The following is a 27279-nucleotide window of genomic DNA, read 5'->3' as shown; positions in this document are numbered from 1 at the left end:
CAAATTTGGTGCCTATTAAGGTTGTTAAAGGATAAAATAAGAGATTACGCCGATGGTGTCTGGATTCTTTATTTGCAATTGAAAGATGTTGTAGAAATATTAACTGCCCAAGAATTTCAAAATTAAAGGTTTCTGAACTAGCGTTTAAACTTTACCGAGTATAAAGAAAATTTAATGAAGGGTTTCCCTGACTATAAATTGAAACCCAAACACCACTACTTTGTTATCACTATCCTGAACTTATCGTACATTTTGGGCCTCTTATACGTCTTTGGTCTCTTAGATTTGAGAGTAAACACTCAGTATATAAAAGGTTCGCCAAAAACACAAAAAATTTCGTAAATATTACCAAACTTTAGCTGAAAAACATCAAATTCAGCAATCGTATTACATGTCTGGATCTCCGTTTCCTCCATCAATTAAATACCAAGGTTTTAAAGTAGTGAAGGAAAATGTATTGAGTACGGAGATATTTAATGATCTTAAAAAGCTCACGCTATCAACTAGGGACTGTTTGAATATCACTCATAAGCTTCATTTTAGAGGTACAATTTATGAACGTGGGCGATTTGTAGCTTGTGAAGTTACCGAGTATAGTTTACAATTTGGTCGTATAGATACTATAGTATTTAAAGCATCTGAGACGGATGTCTTTTTATGTACAACTTTATTTACCTCAAAATATTGTCAAGAATTACATGCTTATGAGATATTAAACTCTAGCAAATCAAAAGTTTTAACGCTTGAAAATATCTTTTGATTTTTATACTTTACCATCTAACAAACTTTTTGGAAAAGAGTACATAACGAAATTCTGGAAAAAAAGGTATGTCTTTTCCAATAATGAGTTTTTTTTACATTTTAAAGAATTTATTAAGAGTGAAAAAGTTACATAGGAAAAATTGTTAACAATTGTTTTTTCGCGTACATGAGTTTATATTATTAAATAAAATGGCCGAGTCAAATTTCAATCTTTTTTATCATTTCAAGGCCGAAAGCTAACTAAATCTCAGTTAAATTATCTAAGGCAATGTTTTTTCACCAATCTTATTTTGCGTGTACTAAAGATATTTTGTTAATGACGGGTAGAAAACATCTTTCAATGGTTCGAGACGGTAACAGATTTCAATGACTTTTAGAAAGAACTTTAAATAGAACGTGCGGGAATAATGCAATAATATATTTCTACCAATGTTTTGTTTTCATGCTAGATTGCGTGAACCACCCCGTTGTCTTAACTATTATACCAATACTTTCTGATTCTATTTTTTTTTTGTTTTTGGATGGTTTATTTTTTTCGAAAGTAGATAGTTTGGCGCTCGTAGAAGCGCTCGCATGTTTTCGAGAGAGGTCGGGTCATATCTCTAAAAGATACCAGATGGCGTGGGAATATATTGTTTTATCCTATAGAACTGGATTTTTTCCAGTCAGTCACCATACCTCTCTCTCTAGCTAATGGATTCGCCAAATTCGATGTGATGATTTTTCTACCATGATTTGCGAAAGATAAAAATATCTTGTGGTCGTTTTTTTCCCAATTTTTGGAAAACTTTTGGTAGTACGTTTTTGTACTCTGTCCTTTAGTTCTATGCAAAATATACATAACGCAATATTCACCGCAAACGTTACTAGTTAGTCCTTGCAATCGTCTTTTACTAAATGCCCACGTCTTACACATTGAATTAAAATATTTTCTGATTGGTGATAAAAACGGGGGAAGCCCCATTGAATCAAAGTAGAATCCTCGTTTTCGGCCATCGACGAAGAGGCAAAACCAATGAGAACCTGTGTCACCCCTTTTATCAAAATAATGATAAGCGATTGTGGATATTTCGCGACGGGTTTTAAATTATCGGAAGAAAAACGCCTAAAAAGTTCGGTGTTTTATACAGTGCCTGAGAGAAGTCAACGTTTGTCGTAGTCATTTTAATAGTCTCGAATAATGTTCCTATTTTTATCTATCTGTAAACAAGATTGAAATTCGGCGTACACGATAACGACCGTAGGGGTACCAAATCCTAAATCTAAACGAAGTTGCAATCTCTTTACGGGGTTCCAAAACGTGACGTCACTGGCCGAATTGTCAAGTGTTAAATCAAAAGCATATAAGGCAAAGCCTAGAGGAAAGTGGGCTAACGCGATGTGGTTTCCCTCGTCTTTGTAGTGTATCTCAGTTCCCGAGAATAGCGAATGATAGGTTAGCGTAAATTGTTTACTATTTAAATTATGGGTCAACGCTTTCGAAGGGATTTGTTCGTTATCGACGTATAGAGCCAAATAATTTAGGTCGAAATTTTCAAAATTATAAGGATTAGACTTAACAGAAACCTTATACGCTATGTTGGTGGCTAAACCAATAATGACTCTGTTGGGCATTGGACCTAAGAATATATTGTCAAATCTATCGTTCTGAATCGAACTAGCCAATGTTTTAGCTTTAATTTCGGTACGAGTGAAGGGATATTTGGCATTGCTACGTAATAATCCTTGCTGATGGGCTAATACAATTTTAGGCATAATTTTAACTTTACGTACAATTAGAGCTGCGTCTATAAATTCGACTTTATACGCGTCGACAGTGTCGCTAAAAAGGATAAAATTATCGCTATTTCTAGTTAGTAAAACCTTAAGTTGTACGCCATTAATTAAATATTTGTTGAAATTAAAAATGTCACAAAAAATGTTCCCGTAAAGTTCAATTTCTTTCGAATCCGCGGCTAGGGCTTGACGCTTGGTGAATCCGGCATTCGTCGGGAGGTCCATACTTCCGGCCGTGTCATTGTACCATCCAGATGTCGCTAGGTGCGTGTTTTTTGCATCGTTCCCAAGGTTTCGATATATACCCGATAAGGGTAATTCGCGGCCGATGGTGAAACCGTCGTATCATTGAGTTTCACTTCGCATTGTTTGAATAGCGAATGCAGAGAATTGTTCACGAGTGAAACGTTAGACCCGGCATCCAAGTTGTCACCGTTGGTCTTGACGATTTGGACTTTACAATATATCATTGTCATTGCCAAATCTGTGTAAGAGTCTCCCGTACCCGGTACCACGAATTCGATGATAGAACTGCTGTCGGTAGATGAAATTGGCTTACACCATACCGTTTGACCTTTTTCAACGCTGAGTTGAGTTGGTAGTTCGTTGGAAATATTTAATTCGCTTTTAAGTACTTCCATTTTTAGAGAGCAAAAATATCGCGAACCGTACTTGTGAACTTGCGGCGTTTAACTGAACTCTTTTTCTTTGCGCGGGGCTTCTTCAATGCTTTCTTAGTAGTTTTTCTTCTCTTGCGACGACCCGAACCTTCTTGCGCAGCCATTTCGTCCACAGTTTCTGTCATTCGTTTATTGGCTGACGTTTTTAAGTCCTGACCTTGCAAGACGTCTACGAGTACTTTCTTTCCTGTAGAAAGAGCCCTTTCCCCACGTATTTGGCAGACTGTTTTAGGAATGGGAATACAAACCTAGCTAGCCCTAAAAAAAGCTACCAATTCCGTGTCCTTTTTGTCCCGCAAACCCAGAGAAATAAGGTAAATCTACTCCGCTCCCCGCCTGATTTAAATAATATTGCATGTAGGGACAATTTCTATCAACGTACTGATCAGCCATTTTTTACGGAGCTCGTCGTAAATGTACTTTACACGTGACTGAACAAAACTGAAATGGCACGAATTCACCTAAACTAGTTCTTATATTAATGTCGATACTGTCAAAATAATTTCTACTCAGTTTAAGGTAATGCGGAGAATCGAAAGTTTTTGAAACGGTTGATCCATGGGGCGCGTTTTGGTCTACAACAATTGTTCGCAAAAGGGGGGCTAATGTATCCCCCACCATTTAATTTCCAACCAAATCGGAATACACGAACATAAGATCTGGGACGAATAAGTTTAATTGCATAGAGGTATCTGATCTGATTGCTTGCTTAGGTGAAATATTAGTAAAATTATCTCTAAATCCTAAAATTTTCCTCAACTCTGGCGTTAACTCGAGTTTGCAATAATGTTTACTATAGGAAGTGTATTGTACGTGTCCACTTTCTAAACTATATTCAAATTTTCTTAATGAATCATTATCGAACTCTGAATTAGCGCTTTTCTTTAAATCAAGGTTCAAACTTTTAATACTTTCATTAAGTACAGTCAAAAGTTCACGAGGATTTTTGTAGTAGCCCTGAGGTATCTCGCGGAAGTCGTACGTATTATTGTAATCTACTATGTGGGCTGGAGGGTTCGATAGTAATTCCTTAATTTCTATTCCGCACCCCATTGGTTCGCTTACGTTATAAAAAGATAAAGGATAAATAATTTCCACCAGGGCAATTTCCCAATCTCCGCGTTAACTAATGGGTTTGGCCAACGTTGTAGAATACGAGGCTAGAGTATTTTCTGTATTGTTTTTATTCTTATCTCTAATATTACTAGGAAGAGTTATGTAAATCCCAGACGTCATCTTGATTAACCCAACTATTAAACGATGGAGGATATCCTAGCCAACTAACGTACAATTGTTTTACTCCGTTTTTAACTCTCTGCCGTAAAACCTTGTTTAACTTGAACGAACGAGGCGCGCTGACCTTTTGAAGCTCTCGAAAATAGAACGTCCCTTTTATATCGATTTCTGATAAGTCTTTTATTTTATAAACGGGAGGATGACTTTTAACTATGGCTACGACTTAAAATATTTCTTCGGAATAATTAGCTTCGAAACCCTTTTGAAATATCATTTTAGTTGTATTTACTCTAACCAAATCCCCTACTTGGAATTGCGGTTTCATTTTCAGTTTCTCGGCATAATATTTAGAGTAAATATTATTGTACACACGTAATACGTTATTTTCCGAAACGTCATTAGGGGCCATTTTAATTGAGCTATGGTAAGAGGAGTTGTACGCTTTTGACCAAGTCCTGTAAGACTTCCAAATATCTATTTGTGGAGTGATGGGTAAAATATCTATACATTTTTGTTTTTAACGTTCTATTAAACCTTTCTATCCTTGTACTTCTTTATTCCTAAATTCCTTGCCCTTATCCGATTGGAATTTATCAGGAATTCCGTCTTTAAAAACAATTTTTATATTTTTCAAAACCTCTTTCCCCGATTTAGTTTTAAGAGGTAACCCCCACGCTTTTCTACTTAAACAGTCTATAATTGTTAAAATATATTTGTATCCGTCATTATCAGCCTCTAACGAATGCATATCGTTAATAGCCGCCTGGTATTTTTCCCTTATATTACTAATTACTATTTTAATTCGTTAAAACTTTTCATATTTCGGCCTATGCATCGTAAAAGCGTCGATTCCTCTTAACCATTTTTCTACAGTTTCCCTACTTAGGCCGTGAGACTTTACGGACTGGAATAACCTTTCAGCGCCTCCGAAAGACGCCGGATGCTTTGGGTCAAAATATATTTTTTCTAAAATAGGTTCTTCCATACTTTCAACTTTCGCGCCCGACTCCTTGTTTGTTTATACGAGTGATGAGAAGAGTCCCCGTCGATGCTACGAGTGGAGCGGGGCTTATCTATCCTGAACCGGATACTCGCGCTTCACATTTGGCTTAACGGGAAAACGTCGTTGTGGTGCGCTCGGAGCTAGCGGGAAGGGAAAGCCTGGGATCGCTGGTGAAGAGTTAAATTGGGTTAAATTGGAAATAAACGCGAAATATTGGATAGGTTTTGGGGAGTTTTTAGGATTTAAATACGCTTTGGCAATTTCGCTAATATTGGAACCTTTAATTGGTCGACCGTTTATTACGAGCTCCCCGTTTTCATCCCACCGTATTCTATCGGGTACAGTTTCCAACTGATCCACCATGCTCTGCGCTGTATGATAATATATCAAAGGTAATTGTTCTATCCAGTCCCTACTTAGCGAGTCGAGCGCGGGGGCAATTTCGATTTCTTTAGGAGCCAAGGCCTGTTTACGTAGATTTCCGTGTCCCATTAAAGCTTGTTCGTATAAAATCCATTTCGAGGCGTCGTCTAAATCTTTCATATTTAATATTTGGTCCATCTTAACGTCTAATTCAGAGACTGTCAGAGCGAGGGGTGCGGGAACGAGTCGGACTTTAAAACGTCACTAGGGACGGGAATCATTTTTCTGGCGTGTTTCATTGTTTACTTCCGAATATAGAACCAAGAAGGGTAGAAATGACGGGTAGAAGAAACGAGAATAACCCACCCCCAGACTGAACTAACAATTTATTTTTACTTTTCCAAGCTACGCGCTTACTGACTTGTTTTCTAAGGGTATTTTTATGACGAGATAACCTGAGTTTTTGGGTATTTGAGAGTTTAACGTTACCAATTAAAGTATTATGAATACACTCGGCTATTGCGTCTATGAGGGATTTGTCGGCTTTAGCTAAAATGGCTTTTCGTTGAACGGGTTTGCAACGACCGAGATATCGGAGAGCGTCTCTCTCGATACGTACTCTACGAGACATGATTCATAACTGAATGAGATAATGAAATGTTGGCTCTATTTATTTTGGGAGATATGCGTAGCACGTTTCTCCCGGTAAAATATTAGTTAAGATTCTTTGATCTTCGGGACAAGTTTGAGTTAAATTAAGTACTAGATAACCGTGAGGTCTGGAAGTCGCGTCTTCGTAGGCATCTACTACAAAACGCCATTTATCAGGGAACATTTGTCTAGCGAGATAAGCCACTTGCTGACGGTCTCGGGGACTTTTCAATAAAATTATGTACTGCGAATTCAAGGAAACGGTTCTGCTATCTTTTGATTGATGGAATAAGTTCTGTGTAATAAAAATAACGCTTAGAGAACGGTGATGGGTCCCTTTCACGAATAAATCGCCAATTTGACCTTTACTCTCGCTCATCTAGTCGTCGAGAACTAATAATATATAATCTTTTCCGTCATAATCCGATAAAACAGGCAATCCTTCTTTAAAAACTACCCTGTGCTTCCTTTTATCGTATAGAGCTTGCCATTCTCCGTAATACCAATGTATTTCTTTGAAACCCGGAACAAATATTTCCTCTTCGTGATAAATTATAGATTCAATTAAATAGCTTTTGCCACTCTGACTCGGGCCTGCCGTTACGCAATTAAACGAATGAATAAATTGCATGGTTATCTCCCTTCGAGTACTAACGTACAAATGAAAATTTAAATTAAAATTCGGTTAAATTTATGTGACTCTTCAGCGGAGGAAAAATATAATCGAATAACCTATTTCGTCCCTTACCCCGTATAGGTTTTATATTAACTTTAGAGTCGCAAGACTATATTCACTTTAGAGTCGCAAGACTATATTCACTTTAGAGTGGTGAGACTAGAAGCTTAATTTTTAGCGATTGGCAGCCGCTACGTCCCCTTCCTCAGGACCAATTAGATTCGCTTAATCGCCGTAGGGTACCGTAGTGAAGTCGTCCAGTAATCGTACCTTGTCTACGACGGGTCTATAGATTTTAGTACGGTCGACGGAAACGACCGTATGGTCAGGTAGACGCAAAATCTGCCGCGGCTGGGGCACGATCACTGGTTCGTTCGTTTCTCCGTCGACGCCTATCAATCTTTTAAGCGTGTCCATATTAACCAAATCTTTAATGCCTAGATTTATTCGGAACCCTTTGACCTATCTCATTCACCGGAAGGACATAAGGCACATCGCCCCCTGGCTCCCCCATTCATCCTTATCGTTCACCAGCTGCTTTCACCCGTTGCTACCCCCATTCACTGGATACCTTATCGTTCACCAATTGCTTTCCCCCGTTGCTATCCCCATTCACTGGATACCTTATCTCTCTCGTTCACCAGCTGCTTTCCCCCATTGTCTCATTCACCGGCGGGGCGGGTTAGTTGATATTCGCTAAGATAATCTCGTACCATTGTCATTTCTTTTAAACGTTCCAATTGCGAATCAATTACTTTAGCTAAGGGACGGGTAGGGTCTTGGGTATCAGTTAAATCTATTATTTCCATTTCTGGAGAATCGGGTAAAGTAATTATGGGTACTTCAGGGGTCTCGTTATCAGTTATATCAATAATTTCAGGGGAGTCGATTAAAATAATTTCCGGGGTGTCAACAAAAATTACTTCGGGGTATTGTAAACCTTTCATTTTAATGCCAAGAATCTTTGGTGAGTTTTGATCTTTCGAAAGTATACAGGGTCTTTTTTTTTTGCTCGGAAAAGTGTTTTTTTTCCAAAAACTATTTATAGTACCGATTTCAAATTTGGAAGGTCAATTCTCTATACCGGGGGACATCAGTTTGAGAAATTTGAGCGTTTTCGGTAATGTTTTTCACCAATTTTGAAAAATTATTTTTCGACCACTAGGTGCGAGATAAAAAATTTCTATTATAAAGTTGTAGGCCGTCATCGAAAACCCTTAAAAATTGTTCACTCGACGAAAAACAATTTATTTATCAGTGAAAATTCGAGCTTGAAAAATTTACAAGTTGGTGAAGCCAAATTACGATTGTTTGAAACGATAATTGAAACCGAATTACCTAATCCAGTTGAAACTTTGGTTAAAAAAACGACCGGATTTAAAAAACACGAGGCTATAGGTCAATCCTAAACATGCATTGGGTATTTAAAGGAAAACTTTGGGAGATTATTATTAGTGTTTGATAATATTTCGAACAATGCCTCGTTATTCAGTAGCTGAGCGTACCGAGATAGTTGCCATTTACTATGGAGAAGCAGCGCAAAACCTTAGAAGAGTGACTGAAATCTTCGCAGAAAGACATCCAAATGGAGCACCATCTGTAAATACAGTAAGACGAGCAATTCACGATTTCAATCAAATTGGTAACTTGCAACCTAGGTTTCGCGGATTGGGTCCACCGGATTTAGACTTCGAGAACAATGTACTCGCGTACTTTGTGGCATATCCTCGTCACAGTTGCGCTAACGCCGCTGCTGATTTGGGTTGTTCTGCAAGTCGTGTGTGGAAAATTCTTCGTAAGAATCGCTATCACCCATACAGAGCTACGCTCCACCAAGGACTAATTGACGGAGACCATCAAAGACGTTATGAATTTAGCAACTGGTTACTAAATGCTGTCCAAGAAGATAGACAATTTTTGCGCCATGTTTTGTTCTCCGACGAAGCGTCATTTTCTAGAGATGGGCCCTTTAATCATCAAAACAGCCATCTTTGGTCTGACATCAACCCACATTGGGGTTTTGAATATCATCACCAGGTTCAATTTGAACGGGTCAATGTTTGGGTTGGACTTGTTGGAAACCGTTTGATTGTTCCCTTTTTCCTGCCGACGAACCTCAACGGCCAAAGGTATTTACATTTTCTACAGAACGAACTGAGTGACGCAATCGACGACCTTCCATTGGCTGAAAGACGTCAGTTGTGGTTTCAGCAAGATGGCTCCCCTCCGCATTTTTCCCGGCAAGTAACTGAGCACCTCAACAACGAGTTTCCTGAAAGGTGGATAGGGAGAAATGGTCCAGTGCATTGGCCAGCAAGGTCACCTGACCTAACACCGCTGGATTATTTTCTCTGGGGATTCGTTAAAGCAAAGGTATACGCCACGCCCATTGAAACTAGGGAGGAACTCATTAGACGAATAATCAGTGCTTGCCGAGACGTCACACCAGAAATGGTAGAGAAAGCGTTTGAGAACTTAATTGTCCGCGCACAAACCTGTGTTGCAGCCAATGGTGATATTATTGAAAATGTTTTGTAAAAATTTATGTGAATAAAATATCTGCATTTAAAAACCAAACGTGTACATTTTTTCAAGTGTGAAAACTCTACTACGTTTGTATTAGACTTGTTCCCTTTTCAATTATCGTTTCAAACAATCGTAATTTGGCTTCACCAACTTGTAAATTTTTCAAGCTCGAATTTTCACTGATAAATAAGTTGTTTTTCGTCGAGTGAACAATTTTTAAGGGTTTTCGATGACGGCCTACAACTTTATAATAGAAATTTTTTATCTCGCACCTAGTGGTCGAAAAATAATTTTTCAAAATTGGTGAAAAACATTACCGAAAACGCTCAAATTTCTCAAACTGATGTCCCCCGGTATAGAGAATTGACCTTCCAAATTTGAAAAAAGACCCTGTATTTGTGAAAGGGTCTTTTTTGGGCTTTCTGAAAAATGTATGGTGTTAGTTTATTAAATTGTTGAAAAAGAAAGGCCTACACAGTTTTCTCGTTGATAATTGTATTTCGAAGTTGTTATAAAGCAGGCATCCCATTGGTCCTATAAAATCCTATAAAGAGTAGACCCCGCTTTTTGTGATACTTTGAAAATGTGTAAAAACGATAAAAATAAACGGGTGATAACTCAACACGGGTTCCAAATAGTCTTAATATGATCCTCGTATTTATAATGCAAATTAAAACTATCACTATAATAGTCAACGCCTCTACGGAGCACCTGCATTGCAGATAATATTTCTTGATGAGATGGAGGAGGGTTGTCTGTGTCATCTTCGATATCAGTCCCTTTGTCACTATCGGGATATGTGATTTGATACCTATGATCCTGCCCTTACCAAAAAATAAGTGGTCTAAGAACTATTTAAGTTGGTTTTAAGTTTGTATTTGAGACAAATACCAACTAAAAACCTAGTTAAAAACAACTTAACACCAATTAAAACCAACTAAAAACTTACTTAAAATGTTACTTAATAAAGACTACTTAAAGCCAACTTAAAACTTACTTAAAGCCAACTTAAAAAATAATATGTCATTTTCTGAAAACTAAAAACCAACTAAATACCAACTTAAAGAAAAGGGCATTTTCCCACCAACTTAAAACCAACTTATCTACTTTACTGAAATATGCTGACCACTTAAAACCAACTTATCTACTTTACTGAAATATGCTGACCACTTAAAACCAACTTGATATCAACTTAAAGGTGAATACCAACTAAAAACCAACTTATTTTTGGTAAGGGTCGAACAAATTTTGTCCTCAGAGGGCACATACGACTTTGGTTAATTTTCATCAACTATCATCCATTCTTCGCTTTTTTCAGCCAAACTTAAATCGCGAGGTTTACTCATTATCGCACCAACACGAAATAACAAATTTTGAAATTGCAGGTAGGAATGTTAAAAATATGGGTGAATCGGTTCTGAATTTTCATAACATTAAACGGGATCTACAGTATTTAAAACTATCGTATATTCTCTTGTAATTTCATAAAATGTCCTGTAAATTTTTGTTAATTTACAAAATATTTATTTAATGACAGAATCCTTGATGGGGGTCTAGTATAGCTTTGCCATATTTCACTCCGGATGCTGGAACTTTTATTTAGGCTTGTATATATATTCTCAATATTGTCGAAATTTTCTTTTTATGATTTTACGAAATTTGTTCTATAATATCCTATATTTTATAAATAATTATCCTTTATTATCCTATAATATTTTAGAAATAATCCTTTTTTACCTATAAGGACTTTAATTTTTGGGCTGGGCTCCCTGGAGTAAGGTACTACAGAAAATAAACTTGAAATTCACCCAATTAAAAAAATTCTTTTTTCGTTATATGGGTAACTGTGGGACCCATTATAGACATAAGGTTTGTAGTTTTTCATAACTTTTATTTCCTAAGGTACGTTTATGTCAAATGCAAGCTTCTTGCTGTTAGTATGCGAAAATCCAAAAACATTTTTTAAGTCATAAATATTTGTGACTTTTACAGTACTTTTGTACATGCCTTAGTAATACTGATGCATAAAAATCTAATTTTTCAAAAATTTGTTGCTTAGAAGGTTTTGCCATGGGGTACCTGAAAGTGTGAGGCTTGCTACCCCTTTCAATAAAATGTTTTTGTCGACTTTGGGTTTATTATATTTATCTTAAGAAACTTTCTCTATTGATACCTGTTCTAATAACAAAACTGATTCATTGTTTTCTTTCTTTAAAAGGAAAAATCAATAATAAATGCATCCACTGACATCCCCAACATTAACTAAATCTTGAAAAAATGCACCATCTTTCAGGATGACTATTAACAAAGCTACATCGATAATGTATAGGATAATATGGAAATGCTAATAGCAAAATGTAATTGAAGTTATTTATTAAAGTGTTTGCCTTTAAAAATTGTTTACAACTATTTTCCTAATGGAATGTTGCAATTTCTATCTTTGAAAAATGTTCTTGCTGATTTATAAATGTGGGTTAAAGATTCCCGATTCCAGTGTTTTCCTGATAAATCATTACCTAAAAATAAAATATTTTTTAAATATTTAAAGCGGTCAAAATGAAGTTTTGTTCACACGTATAACTGAAATCACTTTTCTAATAATTTCAAATGGTTTCAAACATGATTTAAAACTTTTTTCGGCCATACGTGTGAACAGTATCTAAAGAGAATGTTGGCTAGTGTTATAAATGTGTAATGAGTGGCCAGCCACCAATGGTAATGTGGTAGGAACGGAGTCTATAGCTTGAAGTTGGCTAATTTTCAATAAGAATAAATATAAGAAGTATTTCAAAAAAAGTAATAATGGGTCAGCAAAATTTAAATGACTTAAAGAAAGCAAACCAAAAAAAATATATACCTACTTCCAGATTATTTGGCTTTCAAAATTTAGATTGACATCAATTTTGTCCAAATACTTTAAACTACAAAAATATTTCTACAAAATTTGGCATAACATTTTGTGGTAGTTTACAACTAGAGTTAATTCATTAGTAGTTCCACCTAAAACCGTCAACACAGAACCCATGGTGATTTAACATTTAAAATAACCATTTTTTTTTCATCTGATAAAAAATCATGCAACCATTGGTTCTTTAAGATTTCTATTTTGTTTACGGCCAAGGCTTCAAATAGTCTCAGTGGCAAATTCGGACCACTACCAGCATCAATGATAACTAATGGTTTCATTTAACAATTTATATATTTGTATTATTATTATAAAAGAACGAAAAAAATAAATAATCCATGCGTGCCATGTTTTATATGTGTTGTCAGTAGCAGGTGCTTCTATAAATGGTTTTTAATGACAATTTTTATGGGAATAATTAGTTGGAACTATGGATGTATAAATTTTCTGAATCAGAATATCGAACTATGTTGATAGAATATAGATTGACTTAGCGATTGTCTTAAAAATGTTAAACTATCGCTTTAAGTTTATGTAAAGGCAAATGCCTTTTCAAAAGAGCCAACTCATTGACCCAGCTGGACAATTCAACTCGAGTCGAGTTAACTAGTTCATTCATGTGAGTATAACTTGAATGAGTTTATCTTCCAAAAAGCTGCTGAGAAAAATAGATCTGAGAGCCGATTTCACAGAGTCAACTTGTTGACTTGTGGGAAAGGGTCTTAAGAAAATTAACAATAAAGGCCTTGATCAATGTTAAAAGGGAAAATGTAGAAATTGATACATGGGATTTACAAGGTCAACTCACTATTTTTTAAAGCTATTGCTGCAAAATCTGCATCCTAAGTCACATCCTCGATAGAAAGGCCCACAAAATTTGTAAGGCAGAGCCTGTTAAATCTCTCTCATATAATAACTCTGGGGATAGTACGTTACATCTTAAATTTCCATTTTACATATGGCAGTAGAAAAATAACTTTCTAGTCTTAGATGGTCTACAATAGACCATCTTAAAAGATTCCCCCATTAATGCCAATTTTGTTGAAATATTTTTAATTTGAAATTAAAGTACTTTGACTAGTTATTGATATTACCTTACTCAAATGTTAGTTTGTAAAAAGGTCAATAGTTGATTCCATACTCCTAAACAAATAGTTCATTATCAATATACATCACATAAGTAATATACAATTTTCATGTTGATTTTAAGTGTATTGTAAAAACAAAACTTAATTTTTCTAACTGCGCGACCAATGATTATAAATGTGCATTTAAACACTTGGTGGATAAATTTGAGATTATTTTTCGAAGAACAGGGATGATATACATAGAATATTCCACTCCGCTTCACACAAGCAGCAGATTAATTTTATTGGTATTTTTTCTGTTTTCCCAGTATTCCAGCATAATCTGAAAAAATGTTTGTACTTATTTGATAAAAAGTAAGTGATTTAACTATTTCATTATTTCTGTGAAATAAAAATCACATAACGGCATATTGTGATTGGATTTAAAAAATAAATCTCTATATTTAAAAAAACTTGATCCATAGGTGATTTATTTTAAGCCTGAAGTATATTATGCGTCTAGTTTTCATGTAGATTAATGTAATTTAATTTAAAGTATCGTCCCCTTTTTAATTTTGACTAGGACCAGGACCCCTTTTGTAAATAAGAAACTTTTCTTAAGTAGAAGTAAAGGGTGATCCAAAAAAAGCATTATATTATTATTATTGATGAACTAAAGAAAACATCGGATAATTAGTGATAAAATTTAGCCAGTAAAGTAAATCTAGAAAATATGAAAAAAGGGAAACTACTTCCGTAGTAGCACAAAATCGCTGGCCCGGCAGCTGGTGAAATTGTGTCGGCCAGCAGTTTCGGCGCGGTAGCGGTCAGCAATCGAACATGTCCTACCTGGCCAACAGCATATTCCCAACAATGAGACCTATATTCTTCCGACTATTGGGCCTAAACGTACGCATGTATTGGGCCTACTTTTACGCATCTATTTTGCTTACACTTACGCATCAAATGGGCCTACACTCACGCATCTATTTTGCCTATACTAACGCATCCACTGGGCCTACACCTACGCATCCACTGGGCCTACACCTACGCATCCACTGAGCCTACACCTACGCATCCACTGGGCCTACACTTATACATCCACTGGGCCTACACCTACGCATCTATTTGGCCTACACGGTACACGTACATAGTTTATATCGCACATATATTTAGCCTTTATTTTTCCAGCTGTTCAGCCTACATAACTTCGTTAACTCCCTTGAAGTTTAACTGGATTGCACCTGAGTCAAAAATAATTTCAGTTTTACTTTGAGTTAGTTTTGCAAATTTTTGGGATAACTTTACCTACTATGAAATTTTTATTCCGGAAAATGCATATTTTTCTCTCGAACCAACCCAATTGAACGGAAGCACTATTTCATGTGAAATAGCTTAGTCAAATATTCTTTTACAGCAGTTTGAGATCTGTTTTCCTCCGTAAGATACGAAAATCTTAATCTGTAAATATCAAGTAAAATATAGTTAACTAAACATTTAAGTAAGAATAAATATTGAATGCAGCCTACAGCTTCTTTTCTATTTTCTTCTCACTACAGAACTTTCTTAGCAGATTGAACTAATTGGCAATTCTGGAAACCCTTCTATTTCCCACAACTCCAGGCTATTTCCACCATAAGAGTATTATTGAGTATGAAGTCCATTTTCATATTCAAATCTGTTAACACGTGAATCACAGTCCTTTTATATGTTTCGTCACCATCTTCTAGAAATTAAAATAATTATTATAATAAACATGGCCTTAAACATATTTCAAAGCTTATTAAGCATGTTTGTTGGAGTAAAAAGACTAATACCATTTCATCAGGTTTATTTGAAATAGCACCCATTTCCTCATTCCCAGTTTCAATTCTACCCATGTGAAATGCTCCAGTACAATCTGCCCTTTCAGAGGGATTGCAATTAGTTTCAATTTCAACATTGACAAAATTATCAAAATTTAAAGTTTCATTAGCTTGGGCCTCTGACTACGCTTTTCAAATACGTAGCTCGTCTCCTTCTCATTTGCCGTTTACTAAGCATAATGAGGCATAAAATATCAGTCTACCCTAACTACCTAATAATCTTAAAACATTATTCCAATAATATGTAAATTTAAAGAGAGTAAAACTATTTCAAAACCAGGAGAATATTCAATAACTGAATAAAACATCAAAACACCATTACCTTTTAAAAGCACTGCCTCCCAGTCTTCCAATTTTCACTAAATATATTATATGTTTATACCGTTAAAGTAATAAAGGTTTAAAATATTAACAATATATAATAACAATACATTTACCTTCAAATCTGAATGGATTAAAACTCCAATTCTTGAATCCATATAATGGCGTCTTTCCGCTTTAAAAGTAGGTAACTGCAACAAAGGCACGGAGTTACGACCACGATGCCGTTAGGCTAAGCTTCGTTAGCGAGAGAGGGGACAGTTTGGGGACTGGGGAGCCAGAGAAGGTTTTATCGCTTACAGCGTTGCCAGATTTGTCTGACCGAATTATTGAAGAAAGGATTTATTACAGCAAAATAAATTATGATAGTATTAATTACTTTTAATTTAAAGTGTTTGTCGCAAAACTAACTAGAACGTCTTTTGAAATTTTGCCGCGCACGCTGATTAGAAATTACGATTTCTTTGGTACCGACTATCGAGTGATCTGGCAACAATTGATCGCGGGCTTTATATTTCGACACCTGAAAGCGAATACTACGTAACTTTAACTATACTTAGTATAAAGTTACGTGGTTTTTGCTTTCAGTGGACGATTTTAAGTACGTATATGATATATTATTCTTAATTTAGTAGTAGAAATAATGTAAATATAAAAATAGAATCATTATAGTACAATAGGTACATTTTGGTATTCTACTAAAAGGTACCGTTGTAAATGAAATTTACATTAAAGTATTTTAAATAATTTCAAAATTACTATATGTCGGCCTTAATACAGCTTAATGTACGTTATTATACATTTCAAATTTAAGTTCATAGAGCACTGCTATTCAATTGGTAAATCACTTAAAACACTAATTAATTCATAAAAGAATAGCATTGTCGTTGTTAAAAAATAATGGGCTTATGCTGGGAATGTGTCGGCGCTGCCAACACTATTCCAGCAAATAAGGCCCATCAAACTTATGTACTCAAAATTTCGTATCTAAAGTAAAACTTAAATTTAAAGTAGCAATATTATTAAATATTATATACCTTAAAGTCTTTAAATGGTAAAAAAAAACATTGAAAAACTTGTTGTCGGGAATCTGGTGGTTAGCTGCTGGCTAAATTCCTTAAGTGATGGGATACAGAAGGTTGCCTACATCAAACCAGCACCATCAGCTTCCCAACACCCCCGGCTTTTTACCGACAGCAAATCGGCAGGTCTGTGCTACTAGGGTTGTGCGAAAAACAGACAATGTTAGAGCAATAAGTCTGATAATTTTAGTTTCTGAATTTCTAACAGCAATTTCCATTGGGCTACTTGGAGCACTTTCAGAGGTATCCAAAATTAAAATAGTTTGCCCCCCCCATCCCAGAGTGATCCAAGCTGCTCCGCCTCTTGTGCCAGAGGGACTTTTTGGAAGTTTCCCCTCCCACTCTGATAACCAATGGTAAAAGGAAATCTGCCTCCGAAGTGCTTTTGGAATAAGATACAATTGCCTCCACAAGCGAATTCATATAAAAAAAATCATATTTCATTGAAATACTTTTTTTTAGCTTTGGAGCTAGAGCAGTGACATTCCAACAAACCTGGAACAATCTTTGAGCAAACCGAATGGAAATCGCTATTACTTTTACATTTAATTAAAGAATTATCTGTCTAATATATTCAAAAGATTTTTCAGTCCAAGTAATTTTGGACCATCAGCCAATCCAAGTAGACAAATCACATAAAAAACTTGATAGTCTTAGTATTTAACTTCGGAATTTCGTCAATGTTAAAACATGGAACATCCTTTTAACAAAAATAACTAAAGAAATCACTTCCAATTCTTTAATGGCCTTGAAAACTTGAATAGCCAAGCCGTCACATGCACTTCTCGTAAAATGGTACATTTTGCAGTGAGCACATCTGAAAGACGTAACTCATTAAAAGGATATTTCAAGAAAATCCTGAAATTAAATACTTCCCCCGAAGATTGTTTTATTTTTGATATGGTCCAAGTGTTTGTCAATAGAACAAAAAAATCATTACTTACATTTATTACTCACCGAGCTAAAAGGTAGCTCTTTTGGCCACCAGTCTTGCGCAGGAATTTCATTATAAAAGTAGCTCCTGGTCATTCCTGTAATCAGTTATTTTTTTATTTGTACCAATAGGCAGTTAGTATTAGTCATAAGTTTTTATTATCATAATAACATTGGACATTAGTAATTAAAATATAAAATAGTTATGATCTTTAAAATAAATTTCTGTCAGTCTAAAAACATTACAATTACAAATTTGTAATTTCCACCACCAAACGTAGGAGCTGCTATAGGCATTTTTCGTTCATTTCTCTATATTTTTATCATAATGGTTAAGAGGAAAAACTATTATAGACTGTTATATTTTTACAGTCATGGTAGTGCATATTAATGATGAAGAATAAAAAACCACTATTGAACAACATAACTTTATTTAAAAGTTGTCCTGAAATAGCTGTAGCATTTCAATAAAGCTTTAGAGTGCATTAGTGGTTTTTTTTATAACCTTGTTTAAATGGCAACCAAAGTGGCGAAAGGGGAAATTGGGATTATGTGGCAGGATTTGCTTCAAAATACCCCATGTGGCGTTGGCAAACAATTTCCTCAAGGCATAACCTTTAGAGTCCCAGTGCTGTTTGAGCCGAGTATGCTATATAGATTTCCCACCCCACTTTTGTTTCCCATTAATATAGGCCATTACAGGTTTAAAAAAATAAAGGTTGTAAAGCAAACATTATAAATGACTTATTTGATTGTAAATGTTGGCTATACTTGATCACTAACATCACTACCTCTTAAAAAATTGAGGCGCAAGACCGCACTGTTATGTTATGGTTTCATCAAAAAATGGTATTACCAAGAACGGTTATATGTATAAGAACGTTGATCGATCAAATTGGCGCCTGGTGTCATGATTTAATCGGTTACAGAATAACTCCGCCCAAGAAACTGCGTGCGGCGCGCGCTAAAGGTTAAAACCGTTTCTAGCTCAAGCGCGCGCTACACGCGGATTTTATGTTATTCTGAAACCGATTAAATCATGGCCAAAGTGATGCCTTTTGTTCAACGTTCTTATACATATATACGTTCTTGGTATTACCATAAAAAGATAGACAACACACTAGGAATGCCTATCTCGCTGTTCAGACGGAGTGATGCCAAGGGCGTGTACTTTAGTTCCTTATTAGCTTTTCTAGTTAGTGACGTGAAAGAGAATGGTGAAAGGTAATGTAACATGAGGTATGTTCCGCCTTGCATCAGGCTCCTTTATCTGTGCAATTTCAACAGCCTTGGGTATTCCAAGTGTTTATATCTGTTCTTAGTATTACCATTTTGCATAATTTAATTATTATATAAAAAAAACCTACTATATGGCTTCATAAGAGTAGTTATTTCTCTGATTTGTTACACTTTTAGATTTTCTACTTCTGGCAACTCGTTCAATTTTACGATTTTCTCTGATGCTGAAAATTTTTATTTTAGTACCATTGTCCTTTTCATTACAAATATGCATTTTTTCCTCAAAAGTTAAATCTTTAGAACATACACACTGAGCAAAAGTGAAAAAGTCGAGCAAAAAGTGTTAAAAAGTTCTTAATTATTAATAGGCCCTAAAATGGTGAGTAAAAGTATTTAATACTTTTTTCCATGACTTAATAAATGTTTTGATAATAATGAACACAGATGAAATGGTACTAACCTGGGTAGACTATTTCTGATGGAGATTCTGAAGGTGGGAAGCTCATGCCATTCATAAATTCTGTTGTTACCAATTGCTTTGTGTTTTCTGCAATATCTGTTCCTTTGCCTATAAAATAAAGATAACGTGCAAGCCATTAATATGTCGTTTTATTTCAACTACATAACTCTGGGAGTAGGTGTCGCTGCAAATATAAGAACTAATCTAGGAGGATCACATGAACAATGCCAAAAGCCAGGATTATAAAGTGGTAAATGTTGTAGGTAGTGTTAAATATTTTTTTACTTTGATTTAAATTATTTCAAAATTAAAAATTAGTGCTAAACAAAAAGCACCCCCTGGTAGATGGAATAAGGAACAAAAGAGGTACGTAATCCTATTGTGGCCAATAAAAGTCGCAAAATATGTCACGTGATCATGCACTTATATGTTTTGTAGACATACGTGTTTTAAAACTGCTACTAGTCTGTATTTTTCTGTGGTCATTTCCCAACAAGGGCTCATTAGAATAAATGCATGGAAAACAATAGAAGTGCCATATTTATCGAAGATAAACTATGAACTTATGCTGGTAGTAAGAGCACCAGCTACAAATTTTTTTTAGTAAATTAAACAAACTCATCTTTTTTATTGTTACTGTATCTTTAGTCAAAAGTGAGCCTCTGAAGCTTAAAAGCTCGCTAATCTTATCTGAAATAGTTTGTCACTCTTATTTCGTATTTAAGTATAGAATTAAACTTTAAGACATGGAATTACCCAATATCAATATTTTTATATTTTAAATATTTTACTTACAGAAGAATTTGACTTCCCCTTTTTCATAGTAAATGAGTAGTATTGCTAATCCATTTTTCTCATTAACTTCTTTTATCTGTAAAAAATATTAAGGTACTGAGAATTCCTATATACAAAGTGATTCAAAGAAACTAATCAGAAAAAATTAGATCAATAATTTAGTTTGTTTTGGTTCTTAAGTGCATGTGTGTGTGGCTTGAAAAATCTTTATAACGAGCAATTAATGCACATTCTGTACTAAAATTTTACGAGAAGTGCGCATGACCGAGAATCTGTTTTCAAAGTTATTTAGTTCTTAAGTTAATTTATTGTATAACAAAAGGTCAAAGACCCATCCTGTTAAGACAGCAGAGGTAACATAATATACAATCGAAAAACATACAGTTGTACACTCTGTTCAAAAAGTCTTTGCCCGTGGGAGATTTCGAACATTTTCGTTCGTCATTTCTTTTATAGTTGCATCAAGTCGAAGCGGACATAGGTAATAGATTAATAAAATGTTTAGCTACAAATTGGCCAAAATCATTTTCTGGATAGATTTATAATTTGGCCTATTTTGGCCTAAAAGAGGGGGTGTCAACTTTTTTATTTTTGATCTCAGGTCGTTTTAAACCCGATTTTCGTGTTCTCCGGGGTTGACTTATATTTAGAAAGTGTTGGAATTATTCAAATCGACGCATTGGTTCAAAAGATATTCACCAAAGAAGTTTTCACAGAAATTGAGAAATATCTAAACATCTTACCAAGCCATTTAAAATAATAAATGTTGACGGGTTTTGTCGCCATCTATAGTTCCTAGAAGTAACCTTTTTTGTTTAATTCTAAATATGTAACAAATTGAAGGTTAACATAAATATTTTCATGTGCTCATTTGAGAAACGAACAGAGGCGACGCCAGAAAATATTTAGGTGTAGGCAAAGATTTTTAAAAGTTCCTCAAGTTTTTTTTATATATTGAAAATAGTTTTAAATTTATTTTACAAGTGTTAACTAACTTTAAAATATAAATTTTAAATATAGTGTTTATTTTAGTTACAAATTTGAAAAGTTGAGAAATTTTATAAAATTTTTTATAATGTTGCGGTTTTTAAACTTTTACAATTAACTAATGTCGCAGCAACGCGTGAAGGCATCCTAAGACGACGAAAACAAATCTCCGCGCTACACCCTGAAAAGTGAGGGGCGCTTAAGGTAACAGGTTAAAATCGAAATAGATAATTGAAGGTGCCGCCCCGGGTAATCAGCAAAATATGTAGCAAACACCAATTACAAAAATCTGAAAATTACGCCTAACGAGGGCTACGGACGACTTCAAAAGTTTATTTACGTATGTTAGTAAACACTTAACTTCATATGTGTTTAATATGTTTACGTTATCGTTAGTACTAATATAGGACCGTATGGATATTAACTAGGCTAAAGCTGAGATTGCGTTAGACTAGTTATATTAAAGGTCAATTAAAGATCCGCGCCGAGTAGCGACTTTGATTCGGGGCATTTTAAAGCTGAATCACTTACTTAAACTGCAAGGTTCGCGCATTTTATACCGAAAAATTACGACCAGGGTATATGCATTTAGAAGAGCTAGGATCGTGGCATATTGATTCAAGCAGGGTAAATGTGTATGGATTTAAAGGAGCTATCGAAAGTCGCTACTCGGCGCGGACATTTAATTGACCTTTAATATAACTAGTCTAACGCAATCTCAGCTTCAGCCTAGCTAATATCCATACGGTCCTATATTAGTACTAACGATAACGTAAACTTAAAACACATATGAAGTTAGGTGTTTACTAACATACGTAAATAAACTTTTGAAGTCGTCCGTAGCCCTCGTTAGGCGTAATTTTGAGGTTAACAATTGATATATACCACACGGGATTGTAGGTTTTTATTTCTTTACGTTTTTCAATATAAAACCAATACGGTGCCCCCCCATAAGTTAGTCTGGAGCTGCCCCGGCGATTTCTAGTTAACTTCCTGAAAATGCTCAAAGCCTTATTCCAACGTGGCGCCAAATCCAATTTTCACGCGCTGCTGCGACATTAGTTAATTGTAAAAGTTTAAAAACCGCAACACTATAAATTTTTTTATAAAATTTCTCGACTTTTCAAATTTGTAACTAAAATAAACACTATATTTAAAATTTATATTTTAAAGTTAGTTAACACTTGTAAAATAAATTTAAAACTATTTTCAATATATAAAAAAACTTATATTTTCTGGCGTCACCCCTGTTCGTTTCTCAATTGAGCACATGAAAATATTTATGTTAACCTTCAATTTATTACATATTTAGAATTAAACAAAAAAGGTTACTTCTAGGAACTATAGATGGCGACATAACCCGTCAACATTTATTATTTTAAATGGCTTGGTAAGATGTTAAGATATTTCTCAATTTCTGTGAAAACGTCTTTGGTGAATATCTTTTGAACCAATGCGTCGATTTTAATAATTCCAACACTTTCTAAATATAAATCAACCCCGGAGAACACGAAAATCGGGTGTAAAACGACCTGAGATCAAAAATAAAAAAGTTGACACCCCCTCTTTTAGGCCAAAATAGGCCAAATTATAAATCTATCCAGAAAATGATTTTGGCCAATTTGTAGCTAAACATTTTATTAATCTATTACCGATGTCCGCTTCGACTTGATGCAACTATAAAAGAAATGACGGACGAAAATGTTCGAAATCTCCCACGGGCAAAGACTTTTTGAACAGAGTGTACAGGAAACAGTGCACTACAATGGTGGGTAAAAGGCATTGCATACGTTCGCCTGAAGTAATTTATTTAGTTATTGTTGTAAAAAGTATGTTTCATGTTTTCAACGTAGGTGGAATGAGGATCGAGTTAATCAATCAAGCTAGTTTTTTTAAACTTTTTGCTTCTGCTTTTATTTTTCATAACCAACAATTTTCAAAAGAAAATATTCAAGAAGCAAAAGCTTAAACAGTGGACTGTTTTCCAATAGGATTCTAAAACGAGATGGCGCGATATAGTTCACGGACCTGAACTGATACAACTGAACCACATTATTGGTTAATCTAAATTATGTTACTCGATAAAATGTAGGAGAGGCTTAATATTACAGAGAAGAGAAACTTAATTTCTAAATGAATTTGATTTGTTTGAAAACCAAGATTCTAAGTTTCAGCTTCTTATAAATTGAGGTTATAACCAGAAGTTTATAATAAGATTTTGCGTTACAATTGTAAATAATGTTGATTGAAAATGCACCATTAGATACTCCCCCCCTCGAAGAAGGTTTATTATATATCTAGGGGGATAGGAATAGGGGTTCATATAAAATCCGAGAGTTCCCTCGTTTATGTTAGTTTCATAATACAGTCCAAGTCGAGAGCATGAGCATGTGCTCACTTTTCCGTCCTAGACGGCGCATGTTAAATTTCGCCAGCCACGATGCACAAAAATTTTAGGGAGCGTGCACCCAAAAAAATCAACACTTTTATGCATGCATAATATAGAAGCACCTATTTGTTTAATCATGTTAAAATTTTGTAAATTATTAGTATCAATTGGCAAATAAACACTTATTAGAAGATATTAAAAGAAAAATATGATTCACAAGATTCCTTACCGATTTGTTTATCGAATTTAATTTTCTGTTTACATATCTTTAGGTAAATTTTGATGACATTTTTAAAATAATGCTGAAATGAAAAATTTTAATAATTATTTAAGTATCCAGTACCATCAAGAAGCTATAAAAACAGTAAACTTGTAATGCCTATTGTGCCATAAAGCCTAGTGGAAAATGAAAGTATTTATTAAGGAAACCAGTAGCCAGAAATTCCTCAAGGGGGGTCGAAATATGTGAATGTTAAGAAAGGGGGTGGTAATTTAGTACAGTAAAAGGTAGGCCCAAGGGGGTCTGGACCCGGAAACTCCCCCTTGTCTACGCCACTGAAGGAAACAGTATTAATATTTGCTCAAGAATGTTTGCAGTGGGTCATTCCACACAGAATTGGTTAACGAGTTCACCATGGAACAATAGATTTTTATGAAAATTGGCACAAATGATACTATGCCAATACAAACAGTGCATATAAAGTGATCTCTCAAAATATTTTATGTTTAATGTTTTATTTCGAATTTTCTTACACCTCTGAAAAATCATACTCTTGAAAGCTCTTTAAAACATACCCCTGGAAAAATGTCTAGTAAACAGCCTGTAACAATTTCAATTGGGATAAGTTGCTACAAGTTAGGGTACTGGCTAAGCGAGTCTTATGAATAAGAAACCACGACACGAGTTGAATCAGTCAAAAACAAGTTTAATATATAAAACAAATACAATTATTTATGATGTCTGATATATATAACTTACAATAAAGTCCAGGCCGCATCTTTCAGTCATAATCAAATCAGGTAAGTCTTTCTTTAAGAATTGTCGGGGGCGGAGATTAAACCAAAGAACTGCACAGAAAACTAAAAGGTTGACCTGTGAACTTCCGGGCGGTCAACCTCTGAGCAGGATGCAAGGGAAAAAACAAGAGAGGAGACACAAGAGTCACGCGGCGGATAATATTTATACCTGCCACGCTCGACCGTCAATCCTCTGGCGGCCAATGTTGAAAGTAAAAAAAACCATCTATTAAAGTTCACTGTAACCGACCCTAGTGCCATCCGGCCGTCAGATCGTTTGCAAGCTCATTAATGTACCAAACTACAACAAAGGAAAAAAATAACAAAGGAAAAAATAAAAATTGTCAGACTAGGACATAGACGACCATCGTAGATCATCTATTATTACAGAAGAGGGACTGAACATGCTTAATTCTTACATTAAGCATTGACGGAGAGCAAGAAATAAAAATAATCAGAGTACGACATCCATACGTCTATAGCTGCTATGTTTTGTAACAAGCCATTTTGCTGCAGGTAGTTTAGCCTGCTGTTAAAATAAATGTTCTAAAATTGCACATCCTCATTCAGAAAGACCTTCTGTAGCATGGATTCATTTATTTATTTCAGAAGTAATATCTACCAAACCGGCTAGGCTTATGTGTAGATGTCCAGATTATTATAGAGGCAAACCATACAAAAGTAAAAATAAAAATAATGAAGCAACTTACAACTAAAATGATCAGTTAAAAGAGCCCGAAATTTTGTCAATAATTTGTCTCATATTGAGAGCGCATAGTGATTAATTGTTCGGAATTGTCATACAGCTCTGGAGATGGATACAAACTTGCCTTGAGCTATATTCTTGTATACCAAATTAGTATTTTGAAAATAAAAAACGTTCTGAAAACGCTAGTTAACGATATTGCGCGCATCTTTTTTCGTTACACCGAATCTCAAAAATTACACCCTTAGAAAATGGTGAAAAGTCTTATTTCTCGAGTGGTAAAGGCATTAAATTTATGAAATTTTGTGTGGTGATAACTCTTATAGTTGTACTTAAAACTAGATATGGAACCACATCCAGATATGTTTTACTCTCAGTTGTATAAAATTCCTCGTTTTCTTTTATAGGAAAAAATGGTAAATGGTCCATATCTCGGGTGGTAAAGTTATGAATATTTTTGTGGTGACCGGTATTAAAGAGGTTCTTAAAACCGGATATAGAACCACATCAAGAAATTTATAAAAATTAATTAATACAGAAAAATATAAATACACGACGGATACATGTTTAGTTCGTTTTAACTATGAAACCCCTGGTCAACTGTTCATAAGTAACCGAATGAAATATAGTACCTTAATATTGTTAATTTATTTTTGTATGTATTATTGATATATTTTTCATTGAAAAAGTATTGATATATTTTTCATTGAAAAAGTATAGATATATTTTTCATAGAAAAAGTATTGATATATTTTTCATTGAAAAAGTAAATATTTCTTATGAAAAAAATAGTTATAATTCTTACAAGACATAAGATATAAGGTTAAGATTTCCATTAGAGATAAAGTGAAAACTTGAATTTTAAAATGTATACTCACAAGGATTTTAAATGTGATGAGACAGGTTAGCTTTTCAAATTTTGAGGTTAATTTAGTGAAGCGGTTTTGTGCCTTCTGCAATGCTAATTTTTCCTTAGCTAAATGAGGAGACTAAATGGGAAAACAAAAATGGGGATAGCTAAAGTATTATACAGTTTTTGATTAACCTCTTTTCACATAAATCTACCAGTTTAGCCTGCTGTTAAAATAAATCTGTTGTAAAAAGGCATAACATTTACTCGGTCAATGCTTTAAAAATCTAATAAAAATTTAATTACCTTACTAAGCAAAATGGAAATAGATGATTTAAGACTTCAGCCAAGTCAACAAACTGGACGTTTTATAACTTATACGATGGTTGATGGCGGGTCACAGCCCTTACCTCGGTTGCCGGGGGGAGAGAAAGCGGGAAAATGGAAAGGCGCTTAGCGTCCTACCTGTTCGGAGGTCAAGGTCGCCCGGAGGGAGAGGGAGAATGCGAGAAAATGGAGAGGCTCTTGGCATCCTACCTGTTCGGAGGTCAAGGTCGCGACATTATATAGTCTTTGTTTGAGTCCGACCTTGGCGATTTCGGCGAATAAACAACCTTGCCTTGTTCAAGGAATGCATTGCCATTGTTAAAGTGAGTCACATTTTGAAAGGGCTTGTACTACAGTATATAACAATTGAGCGTTGCCAGTGAGCACTCGACCTTTACCAAACAAAATAAAATATTGAAATTATTAAAAATTAACACATTTTTCTCACAATTAACAATTTTACAGACGAAAAACTCTTACTAATTGAGTTATATCTAATTTTTTTTCTTAAAATGACATTTTGACTTCAATACCTATGAAAATTATTTTATATCTCCAGTTTGCGAAAAACTTTCGAGCATTTGGAAAAATTGGAAAAACACCATTAAGTAAAACATTACCCGACAGCACTACCAAACCTACGATAACAGAATATGATTATGC

General features: G+C 34.8%; 1 long non-coding RNA gene across 3 annotated transcripts; it reads right to left on the bottom strand.

The window, feature by feature from the left end:
• Positions 1–12055: 12055 nt before the first annotated feature.
• Positions 12056–26756, bottom strand: LOC149923299 (uncharacterized). 3 transcript variants are annotated; one of them, XR_016477328.1, is made up of 8 exons: positions 26596–26756; positions 23946–24018; positions 20341–20416; positions 19546–19653; positions 19214–19309; positions 17858–17944; positions 13673–13721; positions 12056–12189 (listed from the first exon to the last, which is right to left on the bottom strand). It is a non-coding gene; the product is annotated as an uncharacterized LOC149923299 (long non-coding RNA). The 3 variants fall into 3 exon arrangements; XR_016477326.1 differs by lacking the exon at positions 13673–13721 and having other exon boundaries at positions 12062–12189; positions 26596–26755; XR_016477327.1 differs by lacking the exon at positions 13673–13721 and having other exon boundaries at positions 12062–12189; positions 26601–26755.
• Between the last annotated feature and the right edge of the window lie 523 nt (positions 26757–27279).

The sequence above is a fragment of the Leiobunum rupestre genome, chromosome 11 (genome assembly GCF_980474605.1).
Source record: "Leiobunum rupestre chromosome 11, qqLeiRupe1.1.hap1, whole genome shotgun sequence".
NCBI lineage: Eukaryota > Metazoa > Arthropoda > Arachnida > Opiliones > Sclerosomatidae > Leiobunum > Leiobunum rupestre.
The sequence above is the reverse complement of the archived record's forward strand: the minus strand, read 5'-3'. Positions and strand labels throughout refer to the sequence as shown.